Here is a 27,745-nt window from a genome sequence, read left to right as displayed (position 1 = left end):
CTTTGCCTACCAGAGGGGCTCCTGCTCTCAGTGGGCCTGGCTCCCTCCCTTGGAGGTACCTGGAGCCTTAAACACAGGCGTCCCTCTCACTGCTGATCAATCACAGCACTCAGGGCGGGCAGCAGCGAGGCCAGGGCAATGCCAGCTCCTCAGGGATGTTGAGATGTTGGTGCAGGAGGAGATGGTGATGTGAAGTATCTGCATGGCTGACTCCCAGGTGACACTTAGGGACATGGAACCAACTAGCTTGTGGCCCTGGAAGGAAGAACTGTTCACACAGTCCTGTGGAACAAGGACTAAAATTGGGCAGGGAGGGTACAGGGAAGACATGTTACTGAGATCTGGCTAGGACAGCAGTGAAGCCATTGGTGGCTTCCCCGGAATTACCCACGAGGTCCACTTGTAGCCTTATACTCCTGCAGTCACCTGGGCCTCAGAGATGAGATCTCTGACACCTCCCTGCCACCTAACTCCCTCGACTCTGTCCTGCCCTGCATACCTGGCACAAAGGAAGAGAGTTCGTTTCTGGCCCAGGGACTAGCAGCCCCCTTGTGACCATGTCACCTGACCTGTGTTGCCTGCCACCTGCTGTAGGACCTGTTACCTGAGGAAAAACTCAAATTTGTACTTTTAAAGACTATTTAATAGCAGAAATTTTCAAAACATATCTAATTGGATAGTCAGATCCCAAGCAGTCCTAGAGTATGACCCCAACTGTAGAAGATAACCAGATGTGTGTACAGACAGATATTTGTGTGCCAAGAACCGAGACTGGGAGCTGTGATGTTTTTCCCCTGAAAACTTCCCTAAGCACCTATGTAATGTTTTCTTGTGAGGAAAAATGGTTTTAAAAAGTGGGTGGGAAGGGAGGAGAAGTTCAAATACCTGCTCGTGACTTTACTGAAAGAATTCTTTCAACAGGAGGCCCACCCTAGCTTGCTGTGCAGAGACGTGGACAGTTTTGTCCTGGCAGGGAAGGAACACACCTAAGGCCACACCTGCCACTTCCTCACAGAGCTCAGTTGGTTTTCTTTGGTTGCCTCCTCTTCAGGGGCCGCACTGCACGAGGGGCACGGATGGGACTCGGGCTGGCCCTGAAGAAGGTGACCATGAAAGGTTGTCTGGAGCGTGGTGCCCGTTGCCCCAGCAGACCGGCCAGACCCGGGTCCACGCTGTGCCCTGAGAGAGAGACAGGATAGAGGTGCACTCACGCGGGTGGCCCTGATGCAGACACACAGCAGGGACCTCTGCTTCTCAGTGAAGCTGGAGGCTGAGGACCTGCAGGCACCCTGAGCCTCATTTTCCTCATCTAAGCCAGCAGTGGTAGCTGCAGCCCAGGTCTCGGAAGGGCAGGTCTGGGAAGGGGGTGCTGGGTGTGCGGGTGTCACAGTCAGGGATAACTATGACCTGGGCAGGTGTGAAGCACGGAGCTGGCTTCAGTTTCCCCACTAATTCCCTCTTAGTCTCCACAGCAGCCCCATATTTCTTGCTTTGCAGAAGACCCTCAGGCCCACTCACTGATGACCAGGGTCCGCTGCTGGTGACTTTCAGAACCAGGGTCCCTTCTTGGGACCCAAGGCCCACGGCCTGTTCTCTGCTGTGTTTCTGAGGAGGAATGTGGGATTAACAGCAGCACTAGCCCAAGGCACTGAGCACTCAGCCCACCTCTGCCAGCGTGGCCCCAGAGCAGGGCAGTCACTGCCCCCAACAGGAGGCAGCGGTGCCAGCAGAGCAGACATCAGGACAAAGTCCAGAGCCCGGCTCACCCACATCAGCACCTTTGGGACGCCCTGGTCCATGTCCACTAGGCCAAGGTGATGGTTAGAAGGAAGAAGGGTGCAGAGACCTGAGGTAGTCACCAGCCTGTCACACTAGGATCTCCTGGCTGCCCTCCTGCCTGCTCTGGACCTCGGCCTCTTCCCACTGCTGCTGGAGATTTCTGATGCCAAGGGCAGATCCGGTGCCCCCAGAAGCCCCAGAGGTACACTCATAGTGCCAGGTGACATTCCACCCACCCCAACCAGCCACTTCCCCACACCCCAGAGATCCCCCCCTGGGGTCCAGGATCTGGCCCTTCCTCGGGGTGACCTGCTGGAGAGGGACACCTGCGCCCCCAGACTGTCCTCCTATGCTGATGTGGCTGGTGCATAGCCTGTTTTTTCATTTTTATTTATCTTTTATTGTAAAAGCACTATAAAAACCACAGTAAAAGAACTTCTGAAAAAAAAAAAACCATATGATCCATAAAGTCTCTCTCCAACCCCCATACTCTTCTTTTAATTTTCTGTCTATTATCATGTGCTGACTTACATTTTACACAGTTACCAGTATAGCAAAGAAGTTTGTACTTTTTCAACTTTCTAACATAACCCTTTCTGCAGCTATTACAATACATTGCCACAATAAATGGTTTAAATGCATAAAATGCCTTTGAGCAGATCTGCCTTCCCTTCCACACGGATAGGAGCTTCTCGTTAGAGTCAGGTTTCCTTGGCTTGCTTATGAGGATGAAAACACATCCTTCTTCTCACTGGAAATGCTCACCCTCAGTTACACACTGCTGTTCACTCTTGTATCTTTAAGCCACACTCACTGACATAAGAGTACATGCATCTCCCACTGTGAGCACCAACACAAGGACTTGCCTATGTGTGCATGCACATAAGCACACAGACATGTGTACATTTACAGGCATGGTGTATACACAGGTCCATCCACCCCAGCTGCAGACTACCAGGGTCAGGACACTGCCAGCGCCACCCACAGTGCACTAGAAAGTCACCCCTCATCAGTGGGATCTCAGACCAGGAGTCCATGGCCCACTCAATAGAACAACTTATCGCCAGAAGTTAACCTGTGACATCACCTGCCACAAAGAAAGATGCTGGGCCCTGAGGCTGCCTCAGGGATGTGGGCAGAGCTGCAGGGACAGGGGCTTGAGCTGCCGGGCTGGCACTTGGAGGAAGCCCAGAGAAGCCATGCAGAGGTTGTGGGACATGGCAGCTGCAGCCACTGAGAAATGGCGGTGCTGTAAGGAAGCAGAGCTGCAGGCTCAGAGGTTAAGGTGAGGGAGGTCGCCTCAGGCAGGGGACGAAATGGATGAGAGCAAGGACGCCATGTGCACAATGCCAGGCACTGGAGCAGACCCCACAGACCGCTGACACACAGATGGCCTAGACTCAGGGCAGCCTGCAGCCCTATGTGCAGGCCACGGCGCCCTCTGGGCCCCTGGAGCCCTGGCCCCTGTGGGCAGGGTGTGTTCGGTATTCTGGACCACTTCTGGCTTGCTTCTGTGCAGCTGTTTTGAGAGCCTCCTGAGGTCCCCTGAGTGCAGCACAAATGGCATATTGGATCCATTACAGAGAAGAGCTCTGCAGAGATCCTCAGAGCGGACTGAGTGAGTCTGGGTACCTCTGGTACATCAGGTAAGCAAGACTGATGCCCCCTGGATTCAGCTCATCCCAGGTTCTCATTTTACAGAAGTGGAAACTAAGGCCCAGAGAGAGCAGAGCAAGCAGAGCCATGCTATTCAGTGCTTCCCCAGTAGGTGGCAGTGGCCTGTCTGCGGCAGAGGCAGGAGGACTAGGGGACTGGCACTGTCTTCTGTCAGAACTGGAGAAGCAGCCCCTTCTTGAGCTCAGAGCTCCCTGTCGCCACAGCTCTGCTCTTTGCCAGCACATCCCTGGGCAGGGTCCTGGCTTCTGCTGGCTGCAGGGAAGATCTAGCAGGCCCGCTGGTGGTGGTGGTGGTGGGGTTCAGCTATGGGCAACCACCACCCCAGGAAGACAGGTAGAAGCTCAGGGACCAGCCTCTCGGCCTAGGTTATGCCCGCTCCCCAACAGTGCTGGACCACATTTTGCCTCCACCTCTGCAAGGCTTCTTTCTGCAGCCTCTGCCCCACCCCAGCCTGCAAGAGGAAGTGACTCCAGAGTCACACTGAGGGGCAGTCCAGAGGCCTGGTTGAAGTCTCAAGGGAATTCCAGATGTGGTAACTCCCTAGTCCTTTAGGTCACCTCCTCAGGCACGGTCATCTGAGGAGCAAGGGCCCATTCATCTCCTCCCTGGCAGCCCTCCCACCTGCCTGCTCTGGACCTCAGCTTTTTTTCCCACTGCTGCTAGAGATTCCTCCTGATGCTCAGTGCAGATCAGATGCCCCAAGAAGCCCAAGAGGTACAGCTTGCTGTGCCAGATGACATCCTATCCACTCTGACTGGCTGTGGCACCTCCCCAGTTTCCCCTCTATTTCTGGAGTCCAGTACCTGGCCTTTTCTTTGGGTGACAGTCTGATGGAGCCCTTGCGACAGCTTGCATCCCCTGCTTCATGTGGGTTCTTTCTCTTTTTCATATCAGTGTGAGAGACAGTAGATTAAGGGTGGCATGCATGTCCCACAGTCCTGCTGGGTTAGGAAGGAGGATGTCTCAAAGGCCAGTTTGAGGCATCAGAACTGTCTGGTGCAGGTGCTGTGTGCTGCAGCACTTTGAGCAGAGACAACATGACCCTGCCACACAGCCTTCAGCGACACACAGGTACTGAGTGGAGGGGCCCTTCCAAGTGTGTCCCAGCACCACTGTCTACCATCCATCTTTCAGGGTATCACCCAGTTGGCCAGGTCTCTGTATTTGGAAACCTGCATGGCACCTAGCATGGTCAGTTGGATGTGTCCCCTGCGAATCATACCAAAGGTGTCATCGCTGGCAAAGAAAGAGCTTCCAGGAATCACGGTGACTGTCTGCTTGCCTGCATTGGTGATATTCGCCTCCACCTCCTCTTTTAAGAAAACAGGCCCAGGCCCAGGATCCCATTCTTGCTGTGCAGATGAACTGTCATATTGGGGCTGATGTAGTTGGTGGCCAGGAGAGGGATCCCTATGCCCAGATTGGCGTACATGCCATTCTCAAATTCCAGAGCCGCCCGCTTGATGATCCGAGTCCTGATGTCGCCTGCGTCCCTGGCTCGCGCTCTTTGCCCATTCCGTGTGGTTAAACATCCTTTTCTCGTATTTGGCCCCCTTTATCACGCTGACGACGTAAATGTTGGGCACATGGATGTCTTCCGGGGTGAAAGTGCCCACATCCACGATTTCTTCCACCTCCACCACCGAGACGTCGGCCGCCTTGCACATGGGCACGTTGAAGTTCCTGGCGCTCCCGCGGAAGACCACGTTGCCCGAGCGAAGTCGGCGAGGATGGCGTGCTCCAGCAGGTAGAGCTTCCTGCCAAACTCCCGCACCTCCCGGGGCTGGCTCAGCACGGCCACTTGGCCGTCTGGGTAGTAGGCAGTGGGGCGCCGCCCTCCTGCACCAACGTGCGATGCGCTCGGCTAGGGTGCCCTGCGGCGTCATCTCCAGCTCCAGCTCGCAGGCCAGGTACTGCTGCTCGCACACCGGGCTCTCGCCCAGGTGGCGCACGTGTTTCATCCCGCTGACACTTGGGAGGGTGAGGGTGGCCCCACCCCTGCTCCCTGCTGGAGCTCCCTGGAGGCCACAGGAGTTGGGCTCCTCCCAGGAACTGGACTCAGAGTGAGTCTCTCAAACACCGGAGTCCCTGCTGAGCGGTAGAGCATTTGCCTAGCACTGGAGACTCTGGGTTCCATCACCATTGCTGGGGCAACAACAGTAAACACCTAAGAGACAGCCTGTCATCCCTCACCGCTGTTAGATCAACTTCCCTCAAACCTCCAAACACCTTGTCCTGGTCCCCCTAACTCAGTGACCTCTGCCGACCCCTCCCAGCCTCCTCTCCTTCCCAGCACTCCCAGCCCCAACCTACTCCTCCATGTGGCCCCCTGCTGGACCTCAGGCAGCCAGTCTTGTGCCACCTTGGCCCTTCTGCCCTCACAGCCTGGTACAAAGGGAGCTTTCCCCAACACCTGTGTGCCAGTGAGCAAACCTCATCTGCAGATGAGAAAACTGAGGTGTGGGGAGGTCAGTAACATGCCGAAGTCACCAGGTCAGGACATCAGAGAGCCGGCTGGCAGGACTCCAACCCGGGCCCTCCCACTCAGAGCCAATGGTCTGGTTGCCCCACCCCTTCCCGCCAGACCTGCCCAGTGCCAAGGCTGCCCCATTCCTGGGGAGGAGGCTGCCACTCCCCCTTGGCAGCTCACAGCTTCTGTAGGAGGACAGGGGGATGGTGGCCTTGTCTGGAGTCCTTTCGATCCAGGACCTCACGCTCCCCACACCGAGTCCTCACAGTGGGCCCAGCTGGGATAGAACAGGCACCTAGGGCACAGGGAGGCTGCTCCCCAGCACTAGGGCCTCTGCTGGAACCACCTGCTGGAGCCCAGGTGAGAGCCCTCACTGAGCCCCCACGTCTCACCATCCAAGGTTTCCACATGGAGGCGGAGTCCCAGGTCCTTGTTACGGTTCAACAACCAGCGATCACTGGCTGCCGTGACGTCCAGCACCAGCCAGCCCTCGTCTCCTGCTCTGAGGGTCTGAAGATCCAAAAAGAACAAGTCAGACTCCCTGTGGACACGAAAGAACAATTAACCAAGGGTAGAGGGCCAGTCCCACTACCTCTGAGGACCCTTATTGAGGCAGCCACCCTGCCCTGGTCCTGGGCTGGGCTCCTCTGCTGTATGCCACTCATACGCCCCCCCCCCAACTATGTGCCCACGTGAAGGTGGGAGACTGAAGCACAATGGCTCGGCGGGACCCACCCAAAGCCCCACAGCCAGGAAGGCAAGGCAGGGCTGCTCAGGCCCAGCATCCTTCCCACCTCTGAGGCTGTCCTCCCAGGCAGCTCCCCTTCCTCCTTTGGGACACACTCCCCCGCACTCGTGTCAGGCAGTGTGTCCTGCCTGAGCCTTGACCAAGGCACGGGAGGATCGGCCTGGGCTGAGGGGAGGCACCTGTTGGAGCGCTCCCGAACCACCTCGAACACGCTGACGTGGAGAGTCGTGTTGAGTGGGTGGGTGCTGGGCACCTTATAAATCCGGAACTCGGCAGCCGTGACTGCCTCTCCTGCCGGAATCTGCATCAAATCGAAGTGGAACTCCTTCCAGTGGCTCCTGGTGGCCCAGGGCATGGTCATGCTCCACTGGAAAACAAAGCCAGAGACAGGTGGTTAGGAGCAGCTGGAATGGCTTGGGCTCTGGAGCAGGAATCCAGGCAGCCAGGTCAGGGCCATTTCCTCTTCTACAAACAGCCTGTTCCAGGCTCTGACCCAGATGTAGACAAGGCTCTACCAGGTTGCTTAGTGAGCAGCTCTAGCAAATGCTAAACAGACCCCAAGCCCCAAACCCACTTGCCACCCCCTACTAGTCCCGTACTGGTCCTGGGAGCCCCAAGGAGACAATGGACAGGCCCAGCTGTGGGAGCCCAGGGTGAAAGGGAGCAGACACAGAAGTGGCTGCATTGCGGTGGGACAGGGGCCATTCCAGGCCCATCCTGCTCCTGGGCAGGAAGTGGGGGAGGAGAGAGATCTGATCTGACAGCTGAGCTGGACCTGAGGGCTGAGTGGGAATCTGCCTCAGTGTCCACGGAGAGGCTGCAGAGCACAGCCCAGCAGAGCAAGGCTGAGGGCATCCGATCCCAAGGGCAGGGAAGGAGATTCCCTGGCAGAGGGGAAGAAGCTGTAAATTTCCTTTAGAGGATAAGGGGAGGAGATACGAGGAAGGCAGAATAAAGAATAAATCCCAGGGTAGGACAACAAGCTCCTGGAGAAGCCCAGTCAAGGTGTGGGGAAGCTGGAGGGACCCACACGTGGCAGAATCCTAGCAGGCTTCTCAGGGGTGTGACTTGTGAACTGGCCTTGAAGGATGGGCAGGCATCTTGGCAGGCAGAGGGCTCTGGTGTGTGAGGGTGATTTTCCATTTTCCTGGGTCAAATACAAGGCACTAGTTAAATGTAGGGCTCAAGATGGCATCAGTTATGTCAAACTACAATAGCTGTCACTTTCCAGCCAGGTAGTGGAGAATCCCAGCAAGCCTGAACCTTTAGTTCCACTGACATTTAGGCTAGTTTCTGGCTGTACGGTTGAAACTCAATTTGTTCAGTCTGCAGCACTCCACATGCTTCCTGCCAGCTTGAACTCAGCTCCTTGACACCTGCCAATTTGAAATTAGCATCCTCATCCTAACACTGGGAACTTCTAGATGGAGCCACCCAGCAGCTGCTGAGTTCCAAGCTCAGTTGGCCTTTCTCCAAGATGGCTACTGGCCAATTGCCCTCCCCTGGGGGCATCTGAACCTGAATAACGCACCAGTCGCTGGAGTCTGCTGTAGCCATTGCTCTGTTCCACTATTGCAATTCTCTGTGGAGGCCTCTGGGGTCGCAGTAGTCCGTGTGGGTCTGTAGGTTGCAGCCGCCCTTCCCACACAGGGAGAAAGTGCTGCCTGACACCTGCTTTTTCTTCATTGAAGTCTCTCTCTTTGCTTTCCTTGTGGGCTTCAATTCTCACTTCAGATCCTTACTGAGTTCTGAGGACCTACTTTCCTCCTCCTCTTCCTCACATTGCTTTGTTCCAGGGACTGGACACCAAATCTCAGAGAGGCACTTTCTCTGGTGTTCACCGCTCTGCCATCTTCCTGATAATGGCCACCCACAGGTTGGATATGGAGGAGTGCAGAAGGTCTGACTGCACACTGGAGAGCTGAAGAATCCAGTCGAAGATCTAGAGCTCACTGCAGGGTCACATGAGTCTATATCAGAAGGCCACTATATCTGTGCTGGAAGCCTGGAGACAATATCTGAGGTGAAACCAAAAAACTGGAGCTCCTCCAAAGAAAGAGAGGCCCCCAGCTGCACGGAAATGCCCAGGGTGGTATATTTAGGCAGTCTCCCTTAGGCTCTTGTCACTTTCAAAAGCCAAAAATCTGTGTTTCCGGAAAGCAGGGGTGGGAGCCGCCCAAGTGCCCTCCCCACAACCCAACACTGAGATTTTAATTATATGTGTGTGAGTCTTTACAAAAACCCTCTCTGGCTACTGAGCTCAGTGACCACAAGTCAAGTTTAGAAAAGCACCAGGTTGTGCAGCCAGGCAGATGTGGGGAGCACTTCCTGTTCTGGTGGTGGGAATCTGGTCCAGGGATGGACAGGCATACAACTTGGCAGGATGGGCACATTTGGGCAGGAGCAGGTGGGAGGCTCCATCCTCAGACCAGGGAGGAGAAGGAATGGCATGTGCACGGTCCCCAGCACAGCGGGCTACTGGGGCACCCAACGAACACATGCTCACTTGGGAACCAGGTTGCTTCAGAGGCAGTGACAGTGACAGTGACAGGATCAGGGTCTGGGTCCCGCCTCTACAGGCAAAGAGCATGAAGCCAGGGTTCTGGACCTTTGCTGAGCAATTTTTCTACTGTGAAGATCTACACCTGTGTGTCCTCCCCCTCCAGACATAACTGTAACCTAGGTGACAATTTCAGATGCCTGGTATGTGGCTGTGTGAGATTTTCAAATGTGCAAGATAAAACAGATTTTGTGTGTTGACTATCACACTATGTGAGACAGACAAAAAGGCGAGTCCCTCAGGCGCCCCTTCTCCCTTCCTATTTCAAAGCACTGTTACATATATCGTTCTATCTCTGCTTCCAGGGTACAGTGCCACTGGGGCTCTGCATTGGAGCTGGAGATTGAAGAAGGAGCCCACAAAACTGCCAGCTCTGGGTGGCCCCAAGATCTGTGACTGCCTTCCTGAGACAATCTGTATGGCCTGCCCAGGTTCTCTTGAAAAATTCTTGTGCAACCAAACTTCTGTGTCATGAGTTTGTGGAATCAATAAACCACCCAGGAGTTCTAGCCCAGGAAAGTACCCACCTTGGCTGTAAACAAGCACGAGAAGTTGGGAAGCTTTTAGGAAAACAATGATTTTCATCTGGAGTTGGTAAAACTTTCCAGGATGCAGCACTGACATTCCTGGAAGTGGCCAGAGGGAGTGCCTAGATTTCTGTGCTGCCCCATGTGGACCCATAGCTGCTCAGTGACTGCTCCTTGGATTCTGAAAGCTGGTGTTGTGAATGAGCACTTGTTGGTTTTTCCCCTGGAGTGGTTCTGGGCAGGCTGACTGTGCTTTAACCTCATTGGATAGCTGAAAAGTGTGGCACATCTGGCCAGCAGCTGGTGCTCCTGACCTCACCAGCCCTCAGACGCTTCCTCCTGGGAACCTGTCTGTGAAGTGGGAGGCTGTGAAAGGACTAGAAAGGACTATGGGATGGGAGTGATGGTCATTCCTCAGAAGGTGGGAGAAAGTGCTAAGTCTCAATTTTCTACCTTATTTCAGGTATCAGGCAGCGCCATCAGGAGGCCATGACTCAATCTCAAAAGCAATGGGCGGGGGCAAAGAGAAATATTCGAATTTTCTTTTCCTTTTTTTAGAGGATACAGGGATTTATCAGGCAAAAGTTTTAACGTACATACCCAAAGAAATACACTATGGCCTCTTCAGTCAACTGTATTTTCCTAAACCAAACTATGGAATGAGAAACTATCATGAAAATGTATCAGTTCAATGGAGAGGCATCTGGGTTTTTTCCAGGTGCCTCCCTCTTTCCTGCTTAACCTTAATCATGGCACTTAACCTTCTGGACTCAGGGACCATATCTGCCACATGACCCTCACATAGGGCCAAAAGAGAACTGGAAAGATTTAGGTTTCTGTTATTAGCACTTATATTTGTTGACTTTGTTCACTGGAAAAGCATAGAAAGAATGCCAGGTAGAGGCACCGAGCAGCAGCTAGACATGGTCTCCGACTAGAAGTCAGGGGAGCTCTCAGAAATGCACAGGGACTCAGAGGCCAGCGTACGGGGAGTTCATAATGGCTGAAAGAGGGACGATCTGAACATTGGAAGCAGACTGCAACACATCACAGACCTGGGTGCTCATCACCGTCGGCAAACGTTGGTCACCTTGAAACAGATCCTTAAAGCTGGCGCTACTGACAGTGTGGGAACCTTTGTTTTGGGGACCTTCCTGTAGGACATTTAGCAACTTCGCTGGCTTCTACTCATGAGACACTAGCAAGGACGCCTTCTACTCCCCAGTGAACAGTCCAGTGTGATTCTAGGGGCCGCCCAACGTCCCTGGAGAAAAACTGTCTCTAGTTAAGAACCACTGCCTGCAGCTCATGGTCTCATTTTAAAACCTGGTAAACCGAGTTTACAAAGGAGAAGGAAGCAGCATCTGAGGTTGAGGAAGAGAAGGATGCTGAAACACAAAGGCCCTGCATGTATGAGACATATCAAGGAGGCAGGTTGGGTGGCATTTAGTGCTCAGGAGCTGCAGTGCATGAAGGGTGACACGCGATTGCCACAGCCTAGAACTGAGCACAGTGGTTCCAAGCAGCTGGTGACTGGGAGGAATTTTATAAAGTCCTGCTGATCCTGATGAGGTGACAGTGGATGACCCCGCTTAGGACATAAATCATCTGCAAAGTTTGCACAGTCACAGGGACCCTTGACAGCCAGCTCCAGAGGTGGACTAGAGGGACAAAAGCCCGATATCAGGGACAGACAGTGCCACTGTCTACAAAGCTCCATCTGGAGAAGCAGAGTTTGCTTTCTGAACTTCCTTACTGTGGCTTTGAGATAAACAATCATAGAACCCTGGACCTCAATCCTCCTGCCTCTGATGAAACCACCTCCGGCTCCCACGCTTCCAGGAAAGGCCCACTGTGGGCAGGAGGCGGCATCCCTGGCCACACTGCCCGTCCACATCCCAGGACCTGTGCCTCCCACTCACAGGCTACATCTCCTGATGCCAAACCCTGCATTCATCTGCCTGGCATCAACAAAGTATTGGCTATTTTTCTTCCCTAGGTGAAATTAGACTCACCCGGGAGACCTAAAATCCGTCTCGTTTCTGACCGTAAGTTAAGACTTCAAAAGACAAAGCTCCAGCTCAGAGTGGCTGTCAGGAGAATAGATTCTTCTGTGCTGTCTGACCCATCTTGCCTTCGAGCAAACCCAGTGCCCCCCGCCACCCCATAGAAGGACACTTGGCCAGATGTCTGTAGGTCTGTCTGTCTATCGTGACCTCTTGCACCCTCTGCCTAGAGACATCTTCCAGAGGACCCCTCAAGAGGCCCTTTCCTGTCATTTCTAAAGACTGCTTTCCCATCAGACCCACTGACGAACTGCGTCCTCCCCTCTGGCTGCTCACAGTCCAGGCTGTTGGTCTGTCCCTCTTCCCTCAGCCAGGGGGTCATGCTCCTGGCATAGATGCCCCTTTGGACAGTGAGCTCTTTGAGGGCAGAGGTTGAACACGTAAGTGATATGGGAGGCTCCAGCAGCCCACTCATCAAGGCCCTGGGTCCCAGGGGCCCAGATAAGCCCTGTCCTTCCTAGGGCTGTGTGTGTCCAGGACAGCACCTCTGTGTCCGGCATTCACAGCCCCTTGGGCTCAGGCAACACTGGTCTGGAAGTGACTTTCATGTCAAGTGTGTCTCCCTGAGAAGCCACTGATATTTTCACACTGCTGTGAGACTTGCTTCTTCTCCAAGCCTGGCCTCTGAGGGTGGGGACAGGCTCCCCAGAACCCCTGAGGTGGACAGGCTGGGCCTGTCTGGCTGGTCCTGCTAGTAGCAAAGGCCCGGGGGCGCACTTCACACCTAAAACAAGACCCCATCTCTGTGGACCCTGCAGGCCCCTGGAGGAGCCACAGGACTGGTAACCTGTCCCTTCTATGTGCTGAAGGGCTTTCTCCTGCCAGAAATCTCAGCCCTGTGGAGAGCAGGCCCAGGGTCTCTTCTGAGGTATTCCCAGCCGAGTCTCATTACTGACTTCTTCACGAGCTGTTTCCATAAAGGGCTCTGTACACATAATTACTGGCCCAGTCCTCAGATGGCTTCAGACCCCAAATTAAAAGGGAACACCCACACAGGCCACCACATCAAGTCCGCCAAGTCAAAAATAGTTCCCAGGAGATATGAGCAAAAAGAACGCGACTCCTCCAGTTGAAACCCAGGAAAGAACTGGACTGTGGGGTGTTTCCAGAAAGGCACGGTCATGGAGACACATCCTGTCTTGCTGTGGAAAAGAGGCTTCCATGAGGAGGTGGATTGGGTGGGCCTCTCAGCTCTGTGGCTCACCCCAAAGGGACCCCCATCCGTGAGCAGGGGCGGCACCTTCTTTATGCAGACCTGGAAAGACCTTTGGGGCAACCCTGCCAAGATGGGAAAACTGAGGCCCAGAAGAGGCAGTAATTTGCTGACTGGTCACACGTGAGGTTAGGGTCCCTACTGTGAACTTTCAGGCTTGGGGCCAATGTGACGTGAGTGGCCTGGAGTTCAGCAGATGGCAACACTTGGATGGAGGGGTCACCTGTGAGCAAGGCTCCTCTGTCATCAGGGGCCGCAGAGGGCGGCTGAAGCCACCTTCCTCCAGCAGGGCCTGCAGGGCTGGGGCCCAGAGAAGGGCTCAGGGAGGTGCTGCAGTCACTGTCAGCACCACAAAGACAGGGAGGGCCAGCCCGCCGCTGTCCCACCCCAGTGCCCCAGCCTCCCCTGCCCAGGGGCTCTCTGCCTCCTGCCAAGCTCCTCTTGCCTTTGCCCCTACCAGTCTGCGCAGAGCACCTCCCAGGCTGGGGCTGGGACAGAGCGCACGGGGTGCCGGGAGAGTCTGATTTGGCCATTTGAGGTTGTGGTGGGTTGACAACTGGTGGGCAGCTTCTTTTTTTTTTTTTTTTTTTTTTTTTTTTTAATTTTATTTAAGGAGAAAAGAAAAAAAAAAGCAGGGAAAGGGTACAAGTTATACAGATTTACAGAAAAAAAAATGAACAGTAGGAAATCACTAGTTAATGGATTACATATTGTCATCTTAGAAATAATTGTTCAAGTCACAAAATTAAAGCTTGTAAAGTGGACATTCCATCAATGATACTGCAAACAGTTCTGTTCATTGATCCAATAAAACTCTGTGATATCATTTTCTATCTTATACACTTAAATATACATGCAGTTATATAGTTTGGAGCACTTTCTTTTCCTCTCTTTTGTACAATGACTATTACACATTTTGGGTTTCATTGCTCCCACGGTTCTTATTACTTTTTTGGAAGAGAGTAAAACCAAATGTGACATAACAGAACAGAATCGGTCAAGTCAAAAGGGTGGACATAATAGATAATATAAAAACATAATACAAGGTGATCAACAATGGTTACCATAATGCCTCCCGCTATCTCTAATAGAATTGCCTATATCGTTAGTTATAATACAATTGAACAAAACAGTAAAGAATAAAACCGACAAAACCAAAACATTGGAGACATTGTAGGTCTTCAAAAGTAGATAAAAGTCAACAAGAATGGGCGTCATAATGAATCTCATTATCTTCACAGCTGATGCCTAAACTTTCGAACCTGATACTATCCAGCAAAACAGAATAGGGGAACATCAGTTAAAAACCAGATGGTGAGAGTAATACAGGGCTTTAAATCAAGGTAATGAAAAGTCAAAGTGGGTTACTATAATATATCCTGCTATTTTTTCCCTTTAATTAAAAGGATAAAGATAAAAAAGTAAATAATGGAGTGGAGATTGAGATAAAAGAGGGCATAACAACGAAACAGCGCAGATCAAAACATAACCATTTAAGCAGAATAGTGTTTCACCACCAGATAATCCTAACCTAAAAGTAGTTACCATATTGTCTCTTTCTTTGAAATCCTTGAGTACAACTTCGTATACTGTAGCATTAAGTATATCAAAACAATGTAAAACCATTCAAGAGAATGACAGCATTACAGAGTATTTAGAATCGACTAACAGAAAATGAATAATGGTTTCTGTATAATCTCCTTGTCTTTACAAGGTTTTTGCTTATACTATCATACATAATAAAATCCAGTAAGATACAACCTATTTAGACCATTGGAGACAGAAGGACAAAAGCTAGATGAGACTTCAAAACAAGATGATACGAAATCAGTATTACCTATTAAGATGTCATTTTCTCCAAAATAGCTGTTCCTATCATCCAATCTTCTCTGCCTCATTTCTGTTAAGCTCTTTTTCTGTCAGTAGCTGTCAGTTTGTCTTCTTCATTTTGTTCTCTGCTCCATTTGTTGTGGCCTCCCCGCCACTATTTCTGGGTTCTTTGTATTTTTCTTTTTTTAGAATATCCTGCAATACTTTCTGTAGAGTTGAATTGGTGGTTGCAAATTCCCCCAGTTCCTCTTTATCCTGGAAGCACCTTGTTTTTCCATCAATTTCCAGGGACAGTTGTGCAGGATATCTCAATCTTGGCTGGAGATTATTATCTTTCAATGCTTGAATTATTTCCCCCCACGCTCTTCGTGATTTGATGGTTTGTGCCGAGAAATCTGCTGTAATTCTGATGGGTGTTCCCTTGTAAGTGGTCTGTTTCTTGTCTCTTACAGCTTTTAATATTCTGTTCTTGTATTGAATTTCTGGAATTTTGATTATTATATGCCTGGGTGTTGCTCTGTTTGGGTTGTAGGTAGCTGGGGTCCTGTATGCCTCATACATCTGAGTATCTTTACCTTTTGCTAAATTAGGAAAATTCTCCTGGATTATTTCTGTGAGTAGCTTTTGTAGTTCACTTGTTTGTGTCCCTACTTCTTCTTTTATGTTCTTAATCCTTAAGTTATGGCTCCTCTTATCATCTTCTTGTCTTTGTATTATTGCTGTTTGTTTCTTTGTTATTTTTAAGAAGTTTTTCATTTCATTCTCCCATATTACAAGTCTGCCCTCCAGTTCAGATAGTCTGTCCTTAGTTTCTTTCAAGCTGTTATGCCAGTCTTCTATAGACTTCTTAGTATCTTGGTAATCCCTTTGAACATGCTTCACGTATTCTATGCTTTCTCTGTTTTCTCCATCAAACAATTCTCCCCTTTTTTTCTGTTCTTCCATTCCACCGCCTGTTTTTTCTTGGGTGGTACTTAGCATTTCTCTAACTATTCTGCATACTTCTAGCTTCAGGTCGTTGATAACTTCATTCCTGAATTGGTCTATGAGGCTCTCTATATGGTGCCTTATGTATATTGGTGCGGTGTCTGCTATTGCCTGTTTCTCAGAATTGGGGGCCGAGGAGCCTTTCTTGTTGCTGCCTCTTCCCATGCTGCCTCTTCTTCTCTGTTCCTTATATATGCAAGCTTATATAAGAGGCCCAGCTTCTCTCCCAGTCAGCTACAGCCTGATCGAATTGCGCCAGTTAGGTGTTCCCGCTCACCGCTGCGCACCAGGGAGTTACGGACCAGGCAGCCTACGCGTCTCCCCTCCCGGCCACCGTCAGGCTCTGGGATCTGGGTTGGGACAGCCTACTGGGTCCGCCGGCAGCGTCACGCAGGCCAGGCACTTTTCACCAATCCCGCCCGAGAGGGGGATGTGTGGCTGGAGTCGCCACCGCGCCCTGCTCCCGCAGGACTGCCCGAGCCCAGAAAGTCCTCCGCTGGAGTCAAACTGTGGTAGAGTGTCAGCTTCTCTCACTCACCTCACCACAAGTCAGTGCACGCCTCCCTGCCGTTCACAGATTGCCGTTCTCAGAGCTTCTGCGTGTCTCTCTCCCTGCCGAGCCACTGTAGAGGCAGCCAGCCGCCGCGCGGCGGGAAACTCAAATCCCGGCTTACAATGGCGCGGTTCCAGCCTCCACACCGAGGCTTTTCTGTTCCTGTTTTAGCACCAGGAATGCATTCCAAGTTGGTTTCTCTCAGCCCAGTTCATTTCTGAGTCAGCAGAGCATATCTCCACCTGCTTATGTCTCCTTAGTCCGCACCATTCCTGGCTTCTGAGCCGAGTCTTTCAGAGAGCCTCCGGTAGTTGCTGTTATCTGTCCGCCATGTTCTCCCGGAAGTTTGGTGGTGGGCAGCTTCTAACACCCAGCTGAATTCAGTCAGCGTGGTGCTGGGTGTGGAGGGCCCGTGAGAGTGGTGCTGACAACATCAAAAGGAGGCCTGAAGAGAAAGGCGTGGTGGTGTTGGTCCTGCGGGAGGAGAGCCGCTTTCCGGACCTGAAGATGGTGTGCAGTTCCATCTCTTGGAGAAAGTTGTCACACCAGCTTCCTGATAAGAACTCGCTGTTATCATCAGAGAGCTCGGCACCCTGCTGTCGCTGAGGATGGCTGCAGTACTGTTCAGGGGAGCCCGGTCCTTACTTTGAGCTTCACTTCCTGGCTTCGGTACAGATCCCTCAGCCCACTGCACAGATCCTTCATCCCCTGGCATGGACTTTCTAGCTTCCGCCACTGACCTTTGGGCCCTTTCCCAGCGCAGATCCATGAAACAGACTTTCATGAGACACTGTCATGGGCTTTAGGCCTGCAGTTGGACTCATGAGGGCCACTGTCATGGGCTCTACATCTTCTTTTTTTTTTTTTTTTTTTTTTTGTCTTTTTCCCTTTTATTGGTACCGGGGATCGAACTCACGACTGCCTGCTTGCAAGGCAGGTGCTTATGCCACTGAGCTAAATCCCCAGCCCCATGGGCTCTACATCTTCAGCTGGATTCTTTGAGTCACCAGTGTGTAGACAGATTTCCTGCACTTTTTTGTATTTGGCTCTTTGCATGACTATTATCAAATAATCCTGTGAATTATGTGTCCTGTATTAAACTGTTTTCCTTGCACACCCTGATTACAGCAGAGGCTGTTCAGGCTTCTCCAGGATTCAGGGGAAGAGGGCTGGCTCTGCAGACAAGCAGAGAGACTCGGGGCCTAACAGCCACACAGTGGACGAGGCACTCTCTATCCACAGGGGTGCCTGGGCAGGAGAGGTCAGAGAACGCTCTTCTAGAAACATTCAAGTATGGCAGAAAAGTTCTGACAGGCAGAAATGGAGAGCAGTCATCTCGGCAAAGGCACTGAGGTGAAGTAACACGCTGATTCCCACCTTGAAAGCACGGAACCAAGTGCCCGGCACCGTGTTCGGCATGCTACAGATGCCATTCCTGTTAACACTTGTGTGAATACTACACATTAGCTATCACTGGCTTGTGACACATACTCAGATGGAGCAGCTTAAAACAGCAGTTATTCATTTCACATTATTTCTTGGAGCCGGGAGTCTAGGTGTGTGGGTCTAGGTCAGGGTCCTCATGAAGTCACAGCCAAGGTGTCAGTCTCTCTGAAGACCTGACGGACTCACAGCACTCATTTCTGAGCTCACACATGTGGCTGATGGCAGCCAACCTGTGTTCCCCACTTGTGGGCATCTCTATTGGGTCCATGCTCCCCCAGTACAGGAAAGCAAGAACACAGAAGCTGTAGTCTTTTAGAACCTGCTCTGGACAGTGACATATTATCACCACTGGTCACAGAGAGCAGTGGCAGTATCATGAGAGAGGGGTCTACCCAATGGTGTGCACGCCAGGGAGTGGGCGTCACCAAAGCCTATGATGGAGGCTGGCCACCATGCGATGCTGGGAGACGCATTATTCACCCTGTTTTATAGATGAGAACACTGAAGATCAAGGAAGACAGCTAGTTTGCATAAGGCCACAGCTAGAGGTGACCAAGGTGGGATCGGAACCCAGGTGCGCCTGGACGCTAACATATCTGTTTGCCCAGCAGGGCCCTGAGGGCTGGGGGATGCGTCACGGGGACACAGAGGCCAGAGCTGGGCTGGAATTCTGCACTCTGAATGCCAGGCCGGGGAACCTGAATTCTCTTCTGGCCTGAAGGAACACACAGAAGTGTCCTGAGCAGGAAAAACCAGGATTAGATTTCGCCTGAGTAACTGGCATTCCGAGAACATGGAGCCCACCTTCTCCTTACCCTTCCCCTCTGCCTGGACACCTCCTCCTGTCCCCTTCCAAGCCAACTCCATCTACTTCTAGGATCCAGCACAAATGTCTGCTCCAGCACAAATGGCCAATCTCCCTTCTCTTCTGGCCTAATTTTCTCCAAAAAATGAGTGATCCATCTTTGGCTCCGCTGAACCCTCACTCCCAGGTTGGTGGCTGGTGAATGGCCATTTCCTCCATTCCCTGGCAACTTACACCATCTGTGAACCTATCTTCCCAGTAAAACTAGAACTGGGGCCTGGCATGCTTCCTATTGGCTCCCGAGATAACCAGGAAGGGAACAGTACACAGTGGGCTCCCAGCAGTGTTCCCTAAAGACTGCCACAGCTACTTTAAAGCTCTTGCCAATTCCACTTTCCATCCTCAGGTCTCACAGCCTTCAGCTTCCCCAAACCTACTGTGTAAGGGTCCTGGGCTGTTCAGATGGAGCTAGCCCATAAAGGCCATGGCTGTCTTATTTGGGTCTCACCAATAACCAGCTGCCCACTGGCCAAACAGAAACCAACAAAGCTGACATTTACTGGGCATTTGCCAGACTCTCTTTTCAGCCTGTTATAAGCTGGTACCTTGAACTCATTCATACTCCTAACCAGCCTGTGACACAGATGAGGAAACTGAGGCACAAGGGAAGGGATAATTGTTTTTTTGAGGGAGATGAAATAATTTAGACAATAATGCTGTCAACATCATCTTAGGTTGGGCTCCTGGGAGCACAGACTCTGCGGGAAGGTTGACGGGGATGGGTCACCACTGTCTTTGCAGGGAATGAAGGGAGCAGGTTTGAACACAGCCAAATGGTGATGCAGTCATGACAAAAGCCTAAGCCAACTGTCAGTGCACTGGGAGCTCTGGGGCAAGTGGCTCTTTCGGGCTGTTCCTTCTCGGTGCATGGCAGCCAGATATTCACAGCTTCATGGAGCGCTCCCTGGAGGCAGGGTGTCCCCTGGGGGGACAGGGTGGGACCCAGACCTCCTGATCCCGGAGCAGCTCCTTCTACCATCCTCACAGTAGATGACTTGGCAGGGGTGGGCGTGGTGAGGCTAAGCAAGCACAGCAGCCCCTCCCTCTGCACGCTGGCTGCAGGACCCGGCAGGCGGGCACTCGGGCAGTTCTCAGGACCTTCACCTGGCATCGTGCTGTGGGAAGGTATCCCAAGGTAAAGGTGAGGAAACACGCAGGCTTTAATCTGTGCATCGCCTTGCAGCTCTCAGGTGCACGAGCCGGCCTGCCCACTCCACAGTATCCAGCACTCTGCTGCCCACCTCGGGGCCCACGGGCCCACTCTGGGATCTGGTTTCCATGCCTGTCCAGGCAGGACCTGGGCCGTCACTTAAACTCTCTGAGACTCAGCTTCCCCCTTGGTCAGTGGGGTTGGATGAGAAAGAATCATTTATTTTCAGATGAGAAGGGGTCAGCCTTGGAGTCTACAAAGCCACAGCATCCTGGTGGACAGGCAGGATTTGGGGGAAAGGGACCCACTTTCAACTTAGAGAAAGATGAATATCTTCTGGCCCATGATCACAATAATAGTCACCTTTAAAGACAGACAAAAGATTTATTGTTAAATAAAAGAAAAATGGCAAAAAAATCTAGCATCTATATCCCGCACTGTTAAAAATATAGACAAACAAATGTCAGGATCTATAATGACAAAATATCAGGGCTGGTTTGGGTTTGGAGGTGTAACACCAAAGGATTAACAGTGGTTTTCACTGAAGTACAGATAAGATTATAGGGGATTCCATACTACATTTCTGAATGAGGGCTCAACTTTTGTACAATGAAAATTTATAATCTATATGACTTGAATTATTTATAAGGCATATATTAATAAAACTCATTGTTAAAAAAAATCTCTATTTACAGCACATGTTTATGTTGTAGCTTAGCATAACTGACTCCATCTTGTGTCCTGTATTTGACCCAGAAGAGTGAAAAACTACTCAAGGTACACACAAGTCCCAAAGGGATGCACATGAAAAGCAGAATGAGCTGCACCCACAAGAGAAAATTAATCTGCTCAACAAAGAAGCAGATACAGGTGTCAATCAAAAATTAATATAAGATTCTCGCTGGGGGTTTAGCTCAGCGGCATAAGCACCTGCCTTGCAAGCAGGTGGTCGTGAGTTCGATCCCCGGTACCGATAAAAATGAAAAAGACAAAAAAAAAAAAAGAAAAGAAAAATTAATATAAGATTCTAGCTGAATTATTTCCAACAGGATGTCTTGCTTTGTGGTTTTCTGCTTTAAATGCCCTGTAACCCTCCAGTTCAGGGCCACTTGTTTTGACTCTGAAATAAGGGTCTATAGGTGGTTGATGAGCTCAACTAATAAAATTTCAAGATTTATCAATTTGCCTGCTTGGATTTCTATATTGTTTGCAAACCCACTTCAGTTCACTTTTGTCACGGCTTGTATCTAGATGTTCCCCTAGTGCCTCTCTCAGTCATATGTAGGGCTTTTGGGGAGTGTCTGGGATTTTAAGTGTGATGCTAGGATTAAGGGGACCTCACCCTGGATGTGGGTGGCACTAATTAACAGGCTTCCAGCCAGATAGATTATAGAGGTACAGAAGGAAGCTTTTGCTGCTGCTTGGCTTGGGAGGTTTCTATTGGGAAGAAGGACCTCACTGGCTATTGGACTCCAAATCATGCTATTCTTTGTTAGAAAATTTGTCCACATTTTGCTCATGTCCAGACACTCTGCCTGAGGCTGAGACTTAAGGTGGTTAAATAACCTTGTGGAAAGAAACTTCAAGGCAGTCTAATGTCAAGGCAGTGGCATGGCTACTGTTCTAGGCTTTTAGCACAGCACAATGACTGAAAATGATCTGAGTTTGACCAAAAGGAAGCTCTAATACAGTTGAGGACTGCAAAGATGAAGAAGAGAACTTGGTTGCTGAAAAGAAACAGGACAATAGAAAAGGTGACCTGAGGACATCACAAGAATCAGCTAGAATCCAGCCTTTGCACCCTCAAAATTGCAAAGGTAAAAGACTCTGCTCTGAGAAGAAAGCCCCAGTGCACCACGTTCCAGAATGGAGGGGGGCTCAGGGAAGTTTTTCTTTAGGATAGAGTTCTTAGTGTTCTGCAATCCACACACTCTATCCCTATGGCCAGAAGAGAAGAAAACCTGATTAGTGCTCCAGCTGGTAGCAGACATTGGCATCATCACATGGTGCTGGTTTTAGGTGCATACAGAATGCCAGCGTTGTGGTCAGGAAGGTTTCCACCATTTTCAGAAGGTCTGGGAGGCCAGACAGTGTGCTCCTGAGGGTAGTTTATGAAGCTGTGTGAAGCCTAAGGTGCAGTGGAGACCTCAGAAGTTTGCAGAAGCCAGGAACATGGATCACCTGAGGAAGGCTGCAAGGAGTGACCAGAGCCAGCCAAAGAGAGAAGCCATGGGAGCTACAGCCATCAGCAGTGCTGTAAGGGGCAGAGCCACCCAAGCCCTTTGGAGTTCACATCTTGCCATAGCTGGCACCAGACGCCGGACGTGAGATTTAATGTTTGTCCTGCCAGATTTGGAACTTGCTTTGGTCTTGTTCCTTTATATCTCCTTATTTGTACCTTTTATAATAGTTATGTCTATCTTGTTCCTCTATACATTGGAAGTGTTTAACTTTCTTTTCATTTGTTAGGGACTCACAGCTAAGAGTTTGCCTTAAATCTCAGAGGAGACTTGAGACTCGGGCTTTTCAGTAATGCTGAAACTGTTAGGACTTTGGCAACTCTCAGAGATGGCTTTTGTATAAAGGGATGCACGTGAGTCTTTTGGAGGCCAGGGGTGGAATGTTACACTTTGTATCTCGATATTCCCCCCAAAGACTCATGGTCAAAGGCGGGGGTTTCGGAAGTGGCTGGACCTAGAGTGTGTAATGCTGCCATTAAGGAGGTGATCCTGGGATGGATGGTCTCACCTGGGATTAAGGAATCCCCACTCTGGGTGTGAGTGCACCTGCCCTCAGGGCAGTGTGTCTGGCTAGACTACAAGGGCAGAAAGAGGGTGCTGCTGTCACTTTATGCTGCGGCCTGCCTGTCCTACAATGGACGATTTCTCCTCTGTGATGCCCCTCTGCCATGCCTGAGGACCAGCTGAGCATGGACTGAACCCTCTATAAGCTGTGAGCTAGGCAGACCTTTCGTCCTGTAACTTGTGAGTGTCAGGTATTTTGTCTCATCAATGACAAAAGTAACGAAGACAACTTTCTTTTCTTTTTTTGTCTTTTTCATTTTTACCGGTACCAGGGATCAAACTCACGACCGCCTGCTTACAAGGCAGGTGCTTATGCCGCTGAGCTAAATCCCCAGCCCTGAAGACAACTTTCAATATGGTCCATTTCAGCAGCATTCGCTGCATTTAACACTGAGCCAGTCCTGGGCTGCTTGGAGAGGCAGCTGCCCTGTAGACCAAACTCAGGATGTGGAAGCCGGGAGGCAGGAGACCTGCTGTGTGGCCTTAGGAAACTGTGCACCTTCTTTGTGGCTCACTCTCTGCCTTTTGAAAGCAAAGACATGACAGTAATTTTGAGATGCACATGAAGGAACAGATATCGGGTTCTGGATATGTGCCCATCACTGGGCAGCATCTCACACAAGTCCTCTCAGTCTCAAAAATGAGTAACTCCATTTTACACAGCAATAAACTGAGGCTCAAAGAGATGGATGGGAAAGTCCAGATTATGCTGAGTAGATGGTGGAGTCAGGATGCATAATGTCTGTGTGACACCGTGGTCAGAACCCCCAACCCAGCCCTGTCATGCAGATGAGGGCAGAAAGGTCAGCCCAGCTCACCTGACAGTGGACTTCATGGTTTAGGTCTAAGGACACAGACATTGTTCTCTGTTCCATCCCGGCATCTAGAACTGGGCTGATAATTGTTTGTTGAATGCATGACTGTGAAATGACAGTATTCCCTATTAGAGAACCAAGAAAAGTGACCCTGAAACCAAGGAGAAAAAGTGTTACCCTTGAAGGTCACAGGGCTGGCAAGAGCAGATCAGGGTCTGGGCCAGGTCCCAAGTTTTCACTCAGCCACGAATCCCCCAAATCCAGCAAGCTCAGCTTATCACCACCCTGTCCTCGGGCCCCTGAGCCACAGGCATATTTAGTCTGGTTCAGGACAGAGTCAAGCTGGTGCCACTGTGATCCAGCCTAGACTTTAGCCTGCTCGGCCTGCCTGCACCTGCGTGCTCAGGCTGGAGTGGCCTCTCTGCACTGCCCCAAGGTGGGAGGATTCAGGGACCCGTAGGGACTAAGTCCTCCTCGCCTCCTTCCACCAGCTGGGGCTGGACAGGTCTGAGACAATCACACCCAGGGCACCACCTGTGTGGGGAGAGGTGCCTCTGACAGGGCCATGGGACCAGGCTGGGAGGCGCCTCGTTTTTCTAACACCATCCCTGCAGCCTGGATGGAAAGCAGAGGCCCAAGGAGGGGAGGGAAAGCCCAAGATATGCAGAGGGAAGGACAGGAAAGTGGGTCGTGTGCTGAGCACAAGGAGACTGGGCACAAGATTCGTCTGCTCCTCACCATTACAGCCCTCATGACTGCGTCCTGCCTGGAGGAGCCAACATGGACAGGCTGAGATGGACAGACAGGTGGCAGGCAGCCAGCTCTGACACAGCCATCAAAGGCCCTGCAAACACTTTTGGCTGACTGACCTGAGCCCAGGCAGGAGGCCCAGAGAACTCCAGTTCTGGAACCCTCAGGCTGCCATCAACAGTCAGAGGCCTGGCAGCCACAAACCCAGATGCCCAGGAGCCAGATGGGGCTGACAGGAGAGGCAGAGCCAGAGGCAGCAGGTGTGAGAGCCGGGCATGGGTGTGGACACCAAGTGTCACAGCCGTCAGACTCCACAGTGGTTCTGGGCCCTGACCTTCCCTGGTGGGCTGCGTGACTACCAGTCAAACAACTTAGGCCAAGAGAGTTAGGGTGCAGAGAGAAGGTAGAAGCCAGGCGGCCTTCTGCGGGAGCCACCCACAGCAGGGCGGCCACTGAACAAAGCCCTGCTTGTTCATCTGAGGCTGCATCCGAGGCGCAGGTCCTAAAGGAACACGCACAGACAGTGTGAGAAGAGGCTGTGACCTGAACCAACAGCTGTGGATGTGCCCTGGACATGCTGTGTGGCTCTGGGGTGGCCTTTGGACCTCTCTGAGCCCATGGAATGCAGCTGACAAAAGAAGGTCATGTGTCATTGCCTGGACTGAATGATTATCAGGGGCTGGGAAAGTTCATGTGGTCATTCTTCTCCTAAACACAGGTGCAAACACCCCTTGGTCAGCTTTCAGACTCTGCTTCTGGGTTTCAGTATCTATAAGACAGGGAATTTCCTGTCACAGGTAGGGTGCTGCTGGGAGGAACAGGAGTCCAAAGTGGCTGGGTTAAAGTTGGCTCTCCAAAAGGAAAGAAGGGACTCCTGCCCATCCAACAAGCAGTCAGGTAACTTCCAACCTGAGACCCGCTGTCTGGGAGCCCCCATTCACAGATGGTGCCTGAGGCTCAGAGAGGACTAGGAATTTTCCAACAGTCACACAGCAGGGCTGGGCCCTGCTCCATCCCAGCAACAGCTCCCACCAGGGCTGTGTGTGTCTTGACCCAGGGGATGCTGGGGAAATGGCCATGGGCTGGGCAGTGACTCATTCTGATGGGTGGCTCCCCTGGGGACATTCTTGGGCAAGTCCATTCACCCTGTTCTTGGTCCTGAGCCCTGGGTCAGCCTGTCCTGAGGACAGAGTTCTGGTCGCAGTCACATATGGTCTCTTCTGTTCAACGCCCCACCCACCCCTCCCAGCAGAAAGGCAGCACCCAGGTCCCACTGGGTGGAGTCCTGTGCCAGGCTGGCTCTCAACACTGGTGAGGGGCTGCTGCTTGCTCCCCCACCTCAGTTCTGGGTTGGTAACAGAGGTATGTCTGTCCCCTCTTCCCATCCTATTGTAGGAAACATGGCTGAGGACCTCCAAAACCTGCTGCTGTTTGTCCCTCATGTTCCTCTGCCCAAAATCTCCAGAAAGCTCTCTCCACCCTGGCCTGACAGGTCAGAAATGTCAGGGTGCTGGATTTCCAGCCATCCCCAGGTCTGTTCTGGCTCGGCTGCATCTCCCCTAGAAGATGGAGATGAAGGCCATGGCTACTCACAAGGTGCTGGGAGGATTGCAAACTGTGGGTGAAGGGGCTAGTGGCCTGGACAATGGTCCTCTCCATGCTCTCAGACCCCTGCCTGTCACCAGCCACAGATGGAGAGAAAGTGGATGAGGACCTGACCTAGCTTACGTACCAATGCCTGCAGATTAGAGAGCAGTGGGAAAATATCTCTGAGACCTTAGGACCACTGGTCCATGGTTTGAAAGGACTTTGCAGAGAGGAGGAGCCAGGCTTGGCCTGGGAGACAGAGGAGGGCTGAAGGAGCTGGGGCCCAAGCCGACAAGACCACAGTCCTCAGGCCACTGAGCCGAGGGTGTCCACACCTTACCAGGCTGCCTCCTGACTGTGCACCCCACCCACAGGCTTCCTGCTGCACAAGAAGGGCTGCTGTGGACTGAGGGCACGCGGGTCAGCTCTGGTCACTCTGATGATGTGACCACGGGTTTCCCACTGAACTTTGTCCCTCTCCTCAGCACTGCCCTTATCACGGTGACAGCACCACTGCCGGCCTCTGTTTACTCTTCTGTCTCCCAGGACTGTCTTTTGGTGCCACCCATGTGGGCCCAACACCACCAGATTCCACTCGTGGCTGTGTTACAGGCACTTGAAGGGGCCATCTGGCAGACCACATCCCCGCTGCTCCTATGCCCCTCATTGCCCAGGGACCCTGGTCATCCCTCGGACCTCCCATATCCTGACCCCTGCACCTTTACTGCTTGTCCGGACCAGGAGGTTGACGCTGCCCTGGAACCACACATGTCCTGTTCATGCATTCCCTCCCTGAGGGACAGGCTGGAGGGCACCAGTCACCTCCCAGACAGCCCTCAGCAGCTCCCCGCTAGGAGGGAGTGCCCTGTCAGCGTCGGGGCCCTAACAGCGTCCCCGCGGCTGCACTCACCCATGTTGACGAAGCTCATGACCAGGTCGGCGCGGCCCAGACGCCGCCCCGGGGGCCCGGCATCCTCGTCGTCGTCGCCGGCCATGGCGTGGTAGAGGTCCAGCATGAAGAGCGGCGCGGACGCGGGCAGTCTAGCGGCGGCAGGCAACGCGCGAAGCCGGGGTCGCCCGGGAAGCCCGAGCACCGCCAGGATCTCGCGCTGCATGTCGCGGCGCTCGCGCGCGCCCAGTCGACGCTGAGAACAACCGTGCGGGGGGCGCGGGCCGGGGCTGCTGCCCAGCGCGCACAGCGCCAGGCCCAGGAGCCAGAGCGGCCCGGGGCGCGCGGCCATGGCGGGGCGCACGCCGGGCGGGCGCAGGTGCTCCGGGGCGCCCTGGGCCGGGCGGGACCGCCCCGACGGCGGGTGCGGGCCGGCTTTGGCGGCCGGCGGGACCTGGCGGGGGTCGCCTGCGTCCGCGGCAAAATGCCCGTGGCGCCCCCGCGGGGCACCTGTTGTGGCTCCGGGACAGCGTCTCCGGCGGGCCCTGCGGCGACCGGCTGATCCTCCTGTCCCTGCGGACCGCCAGCCCTCGAGGCCGAGGTCCCGACAGCGGCAGGGGCGGCCAGCGAGCCTCAGCCTGGCCCCGCTCCCTCGACCCCGCCCACCCGAGCGGACCAATGGGGGCGCGGGGGCGTGGTCAGGACCCAGCGACGCCCCCTCAAGGTGAGAGCCGGGAGGTGCCGCCCCGGGGTGGTGGTGAGCGCGCCGCACGGGGGTCCGTAGCCCCCGAACCCTTGCAGGCTCTCCTGGGCGCCCACCCAGCCGCTGGCCGCGCCGTCGAGCGCCTTCGGCCTGGCCTCGGAGGCCGAGCCTCCGCGCGGTCCTGGGAAAGCTGGAACTTGCGCTCCCGCGGGGCGTGGCCTTCGTCGCCCAGCTGGTCCTGCCAGCGGGGAGTCGCCACCCGGCTCCACAAGCACCCTACACCCCGGGGAGGCGCGCGCAGGTGCCTGCTGTGGCCCGAGGCCGGG

The 27,745-nt window shown here is 52.7% G+C and overlaps 2 pseudogenes; both read right to left on the bottom strand.

Moving 5' to 3' along the window:
• Positions 1-2: 2 nt before the first annotated feature.
• Positions 3-27,362, bottom strand: LOC100723594 (bone morphogenetic protein 8A-like; annotated as a pseudogene).
• On the bottom strand, positions 1,772-6,312 carry LOC111754139 (succinyl-CoA:3-ketoacid coenzyme A transferase 2A, mitochondrial-like; annotated as a pseudogene).
• Positions 27,363-27,745: the final 383 nt, after the last annotated feature.

This window comes from Cavia porcellus, unplaced genomic scaffold (assembly GCF_034190915.1).
Source record: "Cavia porcellus strain 051 isolate PalLab524CR breed Dunkin Hartley unplaced genomic scaffold, mCavPor4.1 scaffold_25, whole genome shotgun sequence".
NCBI lineage: Eukaryota > Metazoa > Chordata > Mammalia > Rodentia > Caviidae > Cavia > Cavia porcellus.
Note: the sequence above shows the minus strand (reverse complement) of the source record. Positions and strands in the feature narration are given on the sequence as shown.